Source organism: Labrus mixtus, chromosome 8 (assembly GCF_963584025.1).
Source record: "Labrus mixtus chromosome 8, fLabMix1.1, whole genome shotgun sequence".
NCBI classification, from domain to species: Eukaryota; Metazoa; Chordata; class Actinopteri; order Labriformes; family Labridae; genus Labrus; species Labrus mixtus.
This window is the reverse complement of record NC_083619.1, coordinates 20,586,862-20,595,429: the sequence shown is the minus strand read 5'-3', so window position 1 is coordinate 20,595,429 and position 8,568 is coordinate 20,586,862.

Below are 8,568 nucleotides of genomic sequence, written 5' to 3'. Positions count from 1 at the left end.
TTTCTATTACAGGGTTATTAGAGTTTGTAAAATCAACCTGAGACCTGCCCTCCCTGATATGCAACAGGTCAGGTCTGTGATCTCAAAGGACACAGACTGGTCAGACGTATAAAAGCTTTGGCATTGTTTTTAGGGCACAAGTATCTTGTGTTTATTTCAAATGACACTTGCTTGTCTAGCTTGAACCTAAATGGTAAAGTGAAGCTAAAAACCTAGAGAAGTTAGTTGGTAACCTATAGACAGCAGTAATGAAGCCATGTTGGCCGTATGAAAGCTGTGTGTGCTGTTTGACTGGGATAAATCAGATTTAGACAGAGCTGGGAGAAACAGCCAAGATTTTTTCTGCCCTTTCAACTATTCAGTCCGTGTTTGTTCTGTGGTTCTGAGGGACAGATTCCACACAGCAGGAAATCAATTACATTCACACCAATATGGATCAGAGACCACTGCTGATCTGCATTTTTTTCCCCACTCTTCTTCTCCTCTCTGTGTGTCTTGCTGAAGAACAGAGGATTCATTATTTATTTATTTTCTAAAGATGACTACTTTTGTGTGAATCTCTGCTGGGTGCTTCGACTGAAAGTGAAACACAACGGGGGCGTGCTGCATGCTGGAGGAAGATGAGGGATGGTGAAGGGAGTGATGGGGTTTTACAAAGTGGGGGAATTAACTCAGAGCATTACTGGACCCCTTCTGATGTCATGCTGACATCATCAAATGCAGCCCCACCCACCTCAAACAACACAAAAACACATTAACACTGACTGGCTGAGTCATACTGCAGCTTCATGTTGTAGATCAATAAACTTCTGATGTCTCTAAATGGTATGACAAACCTAATGCCTTCAAATCATATCAGCCATTTATCAAGCTTTAACTTACATTAAGGGACAGCGTCATGTCTAAATGGCGATGTACGCACTTGACAAGTTCACAATGTGAAGTTGGAGGTGAAAGTAAACTTGAGAAAGTGCGTCAGATTTGTTGAATTCTCTACCCTCCTCCAATGAATCAAAGCTCAGGGTTACTTCTTTTTCACACTTTCACAAAAAAGCACAGACGTGACAGAAGCGCTTGTTCATGCCAAACAACTAAAAGACAATGTCTGAAAGAGAGTTACATCATTTGTAGGGGATTCAGAGAAGTCCTTGACTAAATTACAATGGAAAGAAGGCAAGCAACTGACTGACTGAAGAATGAATAGACAGGTAAAGAAATTGAAAAATGAGAGGAATAAATAGACAGGATAAAAGATGGAAAGGTTAAGGTTGAAGTGCTTTTTTGATAGATGAAAACCGCTTGACAAGTTGACGAAATTTAAAAAATAAAATTAAAAAAAGTTAATACAGGTATTCATGAGAGGAGAAGAGCATCATTTCACTGTTTGAAAATATGAACTTGATAAACTCAGCAAGCCAAATGTGATTATTTCTACACTCAGAGTTGTTGAGTTGTGTTTATTTTTGACCATTTCTAAACCATAGAAAGGTTGTTTACTACAGAAAGGGTTATGAAAGGGTTTTATGATTCTCTTACTACGGTGTTCTTGTACACAGCATATTTTTTTTGTAAAGAGCTTTTCTCATTCTGCCCGTACATCACTTCTGACAATAATGAGGGATCTCTAAATGTGACTTGAAAACGTCCATTGAGAGTAAAAGGACTTGCAAACACTTGATACTGATAGAGTACTGTGACATCTTTTGGACAGCATTGCTAACATAAAAGACCAACAACCAGGGTTACATTTTACCCTGGCCCCGTCTAGCACTTGGCACATATGAAGTAAAACTATCACACCCAAAACCACATCATTTCAAAGCATGATGTTGTCAGTCATCACGTGAAAACAATCTCGTTATAGATTTGCAAAATGTATCATGGCCACTACCAGACATAGTACGGCAGCTTTCAGTAACAATTCCCACTTCTTTGTGAAGCAGTCTTTGAGTAATAGCCACTGTTTTCAGGGCAACGATAAACATGTCGTGCCTGTCATGGCGGCTCTGTCATGGGGGGCCTCCACAACAATACACGTCCCATTACAACTATAAAATTACAAATTTCTTTGGCCTTAGAAATATTTGAGGTAATGCAAGTAATAAACAAAAATATAAATATAACTTAGGTTTAGTCCGTTTTTTTTATTAATTATGATATTTTAAATGTTAAGATTGTCATCAAATTCTACATGTTAAGGTCCTGTGATTTAAAGGGGAGATATTGTGAAAAATACACTTTTACAGTGTTTTTGAACATATATTTGGGTAACGTGAGCGTCTAGCGACCCACATGATGTGAAATAAATCCATCCAGTCCTTTGTTTGTGGTCTGCATAAGTCTTACAACACAGAGAAAAATGCTCCTTTCCAAATTTGCTCAACTTGTGATGTCACAATTTGGATTCTGGTAAAAAAAAAAAAAAAAATACCCTCCCCTCCCTTGATATCTCCACCCATGGACTCCCCCCCAGCCTAGAACAAAACTTTTGCGCAGGTCTGCCATTTTCATTCTCGCTACAGAGGAGTGATGTCTACCGAGAAAACTCAGGGGGGCGGGGCTCATTGCATTTAAAGAGACACACACACCAAAACGGAGCGTTCTGAGAGAGCTGGTTTATACAGGGCCACAAACCTCCTCTAGTGCCTGATTCATGTTATATTTTGACCAAAGCACAGCACAGATGTTTCATTTAGACCACAGGGGGACTGTGAAAAGGTGGAAAAGGGGTATAATATGTCCTCTTTAACATTTTTTATAATATTTTGTAACTGGATCATTTGTGTGGTTAATGCATTTAACAGATTAACCATCAGACTGTGTTCTCCCCACAACCACCGCCTTCCTCATTCATGCACGGCCTGCTCCGACCTCCACCTCAGCGGCAAAGAAATGTGGACAACAGGAACGCGAGGAATACAAAAAAGAAATCCTTCCTGCATCTTATCCCATCTCCCCCTAAACCATTTTCTTTTGTAACATAACAATGAGTAGGCACTTGTTACCTGCAACCATCTCGTGGACCTTCAAACCAACCAACTTCAGTTTAGGTTAAAAAAAAAAAAAAAAAACTATGTTTTTTGTAAAACTACCACTTCTTGAGAAGTGAGTTGGATAATTTTAAAAGCCAGCAATCTACCTGGTACACAGCAGCAGATAAAGACATATCAGAGATGCAGAAGTATTCACTTAGCACATGACACAATCAAAAAGTCATAACTTAAACGCAGACTGATTCTTGTTAAGCTGCCGTCGACCATCAGAACATGAGATTAGTGTCACAACTGAGGGAAGCTGTGTGAACACGAGCTCACCAATTTAGATGATTAGATGATATTGTGTCTTAATATACTAATACCTCAGTGGAAATATTGCTGTAAGGCTACTGACAGGTGATTCTGAATTAAATGGATATTATGGAAATCACTATCTGAATGGGCTGAGTGAAGAAAAAAAGTCCGGCATAACATAAACCCACCTGAATATTCTAGCTACAAAAACCGGACATAAGTTGGTCTACCATGTTTTTAAGTCAGACAAGCAAAATAAAATTTGACTGGAAAATGTTTTCTAAACAAGCAAATTTAAATAAATAATTAATAAATAACTAAATAAATAATTAGTAAATTCTTTAGTTTGCCATTTCTGTGTGAAATAGAAACTGGAGAGTCTTTGTGTATTTAACTGCTGGTTGGTCGTTACATGACATTATAGGCCAGATGTCTGTGAGCTTTTTGGAAACTATAATAAGTGGTAAAATCACAAAACGAGTCATTATCTAGGCTACTTTGTTATGAAATTAACAGATTATTTACAGATTAAAAAGTACTGGTTACGAAAAATATTGCCTTCAACACCAAATTCAAATATTAGCATAACAGCAGCCTGTATTTCAGAACAATGCAAATAAACACTATGACGGTATAAAAACCAGGAGACAACAACAGCCAAACTATAAAGATAAACTACACACTAAACATTCTTACTAAAGGAGCTGATTAAACCTACAAACTGGTAGCAAGCACATCTGCACAAAGCATTAAAGACACTAAACAGAGACCACAGCTAAACGACGTCTTTCATGCCGTCCAGCTCGGAAATTCAGCCCGCAAACACGAAGCAACAGACAGCCAGGTGTCAAACACTTACCTCAGTTTGGCAATGGTCCGGCTGCTGGTCCCTTGGGAAGAGTTCCTTAATTTAAGTTTCAGACAGCGGGATATTACTCAACTTCATTATGCTTCCACAAAGCCATCCTGACGCGTCCAAAGTGAACTTTCGGTAGGCTAGCTGACCTTTCTGAAAAGTTACGTGAGCAAACACAGTGGTAGCATTAAAAGCAGTGCGAACAGCTAAAGCAGGGCGGTGTACGTTTAAATTTCCCGCCTCAATATGAGGGGTGTGTTTGATATATGATTAATTACAGCTCACAGTGCGTGCCTCTGAACCGACTGTAAATAATAATATTTTTAGACAGTCTATCGAGGCTTCTTATCTAAATCCAATCAGACTCTTGTAGACCATGTACATTTAGGCTAATTGCACCAAAATAAATAAATAAAAACATATAGCCTGCTTAAAGATAAGTAGACAAGCTTCATGTTTCAGTGATAATGTGGAAATAACAGCATTGGGCTACTTTCTCTCTGTTGATAAACAACTCAAATTAAAATTAAAATTGATGAAAATCTTATTTTAAGATTTATAATTCCAGTCCTGCTATTATTTCACTGACTAGTGTGCTGCTCACAAGTAATGCACACTTGTGCCCTCCACAACACCTACAAGTCGAGGTATTCATATGATCGCATACAAAGGGAATATTTTATATAGGCTATAAACTAGTACGCAGCGTATACGGTATAGTTTAAAAGAAATCTGACTGGACCAGCTAGAACATAAATAAAGGTCACAATCCCAATCCGACAGCTCACACACTGAGTTCCCCAACACAAATGTAACTTATTAATAATTATTTTTCTCAAGTTATTTTTTGTGCCATTTTGCCTTTATTAGATTGACAGCTGAAGAGAGACAGGAGCATCTGGAGGAGAGAGATGGGGGTGAAATGCAGCAAAGGGCAGAGGTCGGATTCAAACCCACCGCTGCTGCGATGAGGACTGTGGCATGTCATATCCGCTAGGCTATCTGGCGCCCCCTTGTTAATAATTTGCATTATTTTCAAGTACCTGTGTAGCTCAGCCACACCTTAAATACAAACCAGCCATCATTAATGAAGCTATAACTGGGCTTTTCAAGAATGGCTCTGATTTTTTATTCTTAATAAAAGACAAAATAAAAAACATTATATTATTATAAAAGCAGAAGATTGGGGTTGGAGCCTGTTTGCTACACAAATTAAAAGTATCCTGATGTTGTATGCCACAAGTCTTTATTTCTCCTCTTTCACTTTTGGATACTTTATTAAGAATTGGGTAAAAAAAAAAAAAAAAAAGACGAATTATTACTTTAACATTTTAAAGTTCCATCTTATTGTATCTAAAATATAAAGTTAAGACAAAATAGCTGGACACTTTCATCACCAGTGGGATTGAAAAAGTGGATAATGTAAAAATGGATCATATTCATCTTCCCTGTTCACTATCACAGCGGGTAATTCACACACTGCCATTCATTAATTTAATTACTCCATGGCCGAATGGGCACAACCCATCTCAGGTGCCCTCAGCGGTTCTTATTATAGCATGCTGGGGATCTTGTGGATTCAACTCATCTGTTGTATTTGCTCAGTGTGGCTCACAGAGACCTCTTGGCCCCAACGCAATCTCACCTCATTAACATTTCAGGTGACGAGTCTGTCACGGCCTTAATTAACAATTCATGAGCATGGCTTATATAGCTATATTAACATTTTACAGCCAATAAATCAGCTTCCCTAATCTGCTGTGTGTGTGTGTGTGTGTGTGTGTGTGTGTGTGTGTGTGTGTGTGTGTGTGTGTGTGTGTGTGTGTGTCTATGTCAGAGACTAAAGAGGGGGCTTTGTGTGTGTGTGGGCGTTATCTGTGTACATTCACAACAACAGGCATCTATATTGTTCCCTTTGTGGCCCCCATCTGCATGTCTCCCTCGATGTCTCTGACCATGACGTCTGTTTGAACTTTCTCTTCTCTTCGATCTGATCATAGCAGTAAATCAAACACAGTTTTACTTTCTTCCTTAACAAAAAAGATCCAACCTTCAACCTGATTCAGACGAGGTCATCCACATTGTTATGCCAATTAATAACCTAAAACAGCACCCACAATCGCGAGAATCACCCTTGATGGAGAGGCCGACTAATTAGGGTGCTATTTACGATCAGACAACCATCACAGAGTGACAGTCAGTCTCTTTTTAGGCACGAGGCAAAAAGAACCGGAGGGGAGAGAAGAGATACGAGGAGACAAGAGGAGTGAATCTGAAATAATGATGGAAGACAATGTGGTAGAGTCGAACCTCTGAGGTATTATCATTTCTAGTTCCCTTACACCTAACACATGTTCAAAAGACCTCTGTGAGTGTAACAGCATGAAGTGAGACCATGGAGTCTTCTACTTCTTCACCATGCCATAAAATGCATATGCAGGGGTTCATGTAAGTATAGGGAAGGGATGATGTAGGATTTTATACCTGGTCACAATTAAAAAGACTCAAGGAATTTAAGGGTTGTACATTTTGGTGAATGGAATTCTATTGAAGCTTGGGAAAATAAGCCTTGTTTGAGATAGTTTCATTTTTGCTTTAGAAAGTATTCTGTCTGTCTGTCTTTACCTCTGTCACACTTTCTCGGTCGAGACGATGACGTGGAAGTCTGTGCACCAATGACTCGGACTCTGCTTAATGTTTCTGCCAAGTGCTTGCTCATTGGTGGATTCATTTTGGACTCAGTAAATGATATAACAAAGAGAACAGTTAAGACTTGTTCTATATATTCTATGTAGAAAGAGTCATGACATATCTTTGAAATGTCGTGTATAGTCCCGTGCCAAATGGTTTGTATCTGACGATTTTTTATATTTTTCAAAAACAGCATATTCAATTCAGTAATTGTTGCAAAACTGTTGGCTATTTTAAAGCATCAAACTTCAGAATGAATATTTTTTCAAACTCACCCAAGCTCGAAAACTTCTTGCAATGGATGTAAAAAGATAAAAATGTGATCAAAACACTCTCTGTGTTACTGTGGTCAGTTCAAGTTTAGAAAAGTTCTAAATTAAAGTAAAGACCCCACTGCAGCAGCCTCAGGCAGCCCCTTGACCCCCCCTTTGAAAAGCACCTGTGTGGGCAGTGCGTGCATGTCCGAGCGCCTACACTGAGTCTCACAGTGTAAATGTAGCTCTCACATTTTAATAAAGGTGCTGCATAGCTGTTGTTTGCCAAATGAAAGCGATATTTGCAGCACTGCTCCGCCTCCTTGGGTGTTGTTTGGTTTCTTGTTAAAGTTTACAGGATCATGTTTGCTGTCATGGAACCACAATGCCCTCAGTATCACAATGCACCTACATGGACAGTTAGCTCTGGCTGAATTCATTTTCACTCCCTTGATGTGAAGCAACCTATTCCAGACGTGTGATGGCTCTGCAGCACTGTGCAAAACTGGTCCTTGAAAATAAAAACTTGCTTTGTGTCCCTGTGGTAGCAGCCTTGAACGCCCCCCTCTAAGGGGCGCCTGCACATTTATAATAAGTCAACCTAAAGATCAAGGTCACCACTTCAGAGTGAGGACATTGAATTTAAAAGATTCAAAAGCGGTCTTGGTGAGGGGTAGCCTTGCAAAATGCATGTCTCAATGACAAATGCATTGTATGCTGCAAAGGATCCACCCTGGCTAAACGCAGGCTATTCCAGCTCCAATCTGTCCTCCAACTTCTGCAAAGACGAAAAAATAAGAAATCGATCTGAGAGGGGTCAAATGAGGAAATGTCCCCTGGATTTATGGCTTGAATCATGGTGTGTGTGTATGTACCTTTTTTTTAACTGAAAGAAAAGTCTGGGTATTTTTCTTTACTCATGACTCATCTAACTTCCCGTGCTGCATGAATTTGGAGGCATATATAAAGTTAATGACTGTTTTTGACTTGAGCAGCACTTATATATGTGAGGTTATGATGACAAATAACCTCAGTATAAATAGAGGTAAGGGTTTCAATTCGGCTGCATTTAAAACTGTGGAAGCACTGCTGCTTTTACAACCACAGGCAAAAAAAAAAAAAATACAGTACAGATGATGGTGATATAGAGTGAGATATAGCATGATTCCAATAAAATGTACAGTAGCAGACATGACATGATGAATTCAGACTGCATATCACAAATAATTGACATCAGCACAGCACAGAAAGGTGTTCAGAGAAATGCGTTTGGAGAAATTTGGGCGCTCACTCTAACCCCACTAATGAAATGTCCTTTTCAAAACTCACTCCAACACTTTTGGAAAGGAATTGCCATGACTACGAGGAGAAGTCTTGGCTTTCTTTACTGCTGCTGTGCTGCCCTCTTCTGGCGACTAAACGAACTGCCATTAAAAAAAAAAAAATCACCAATACTGCTATTACTATCTCCTTTTGT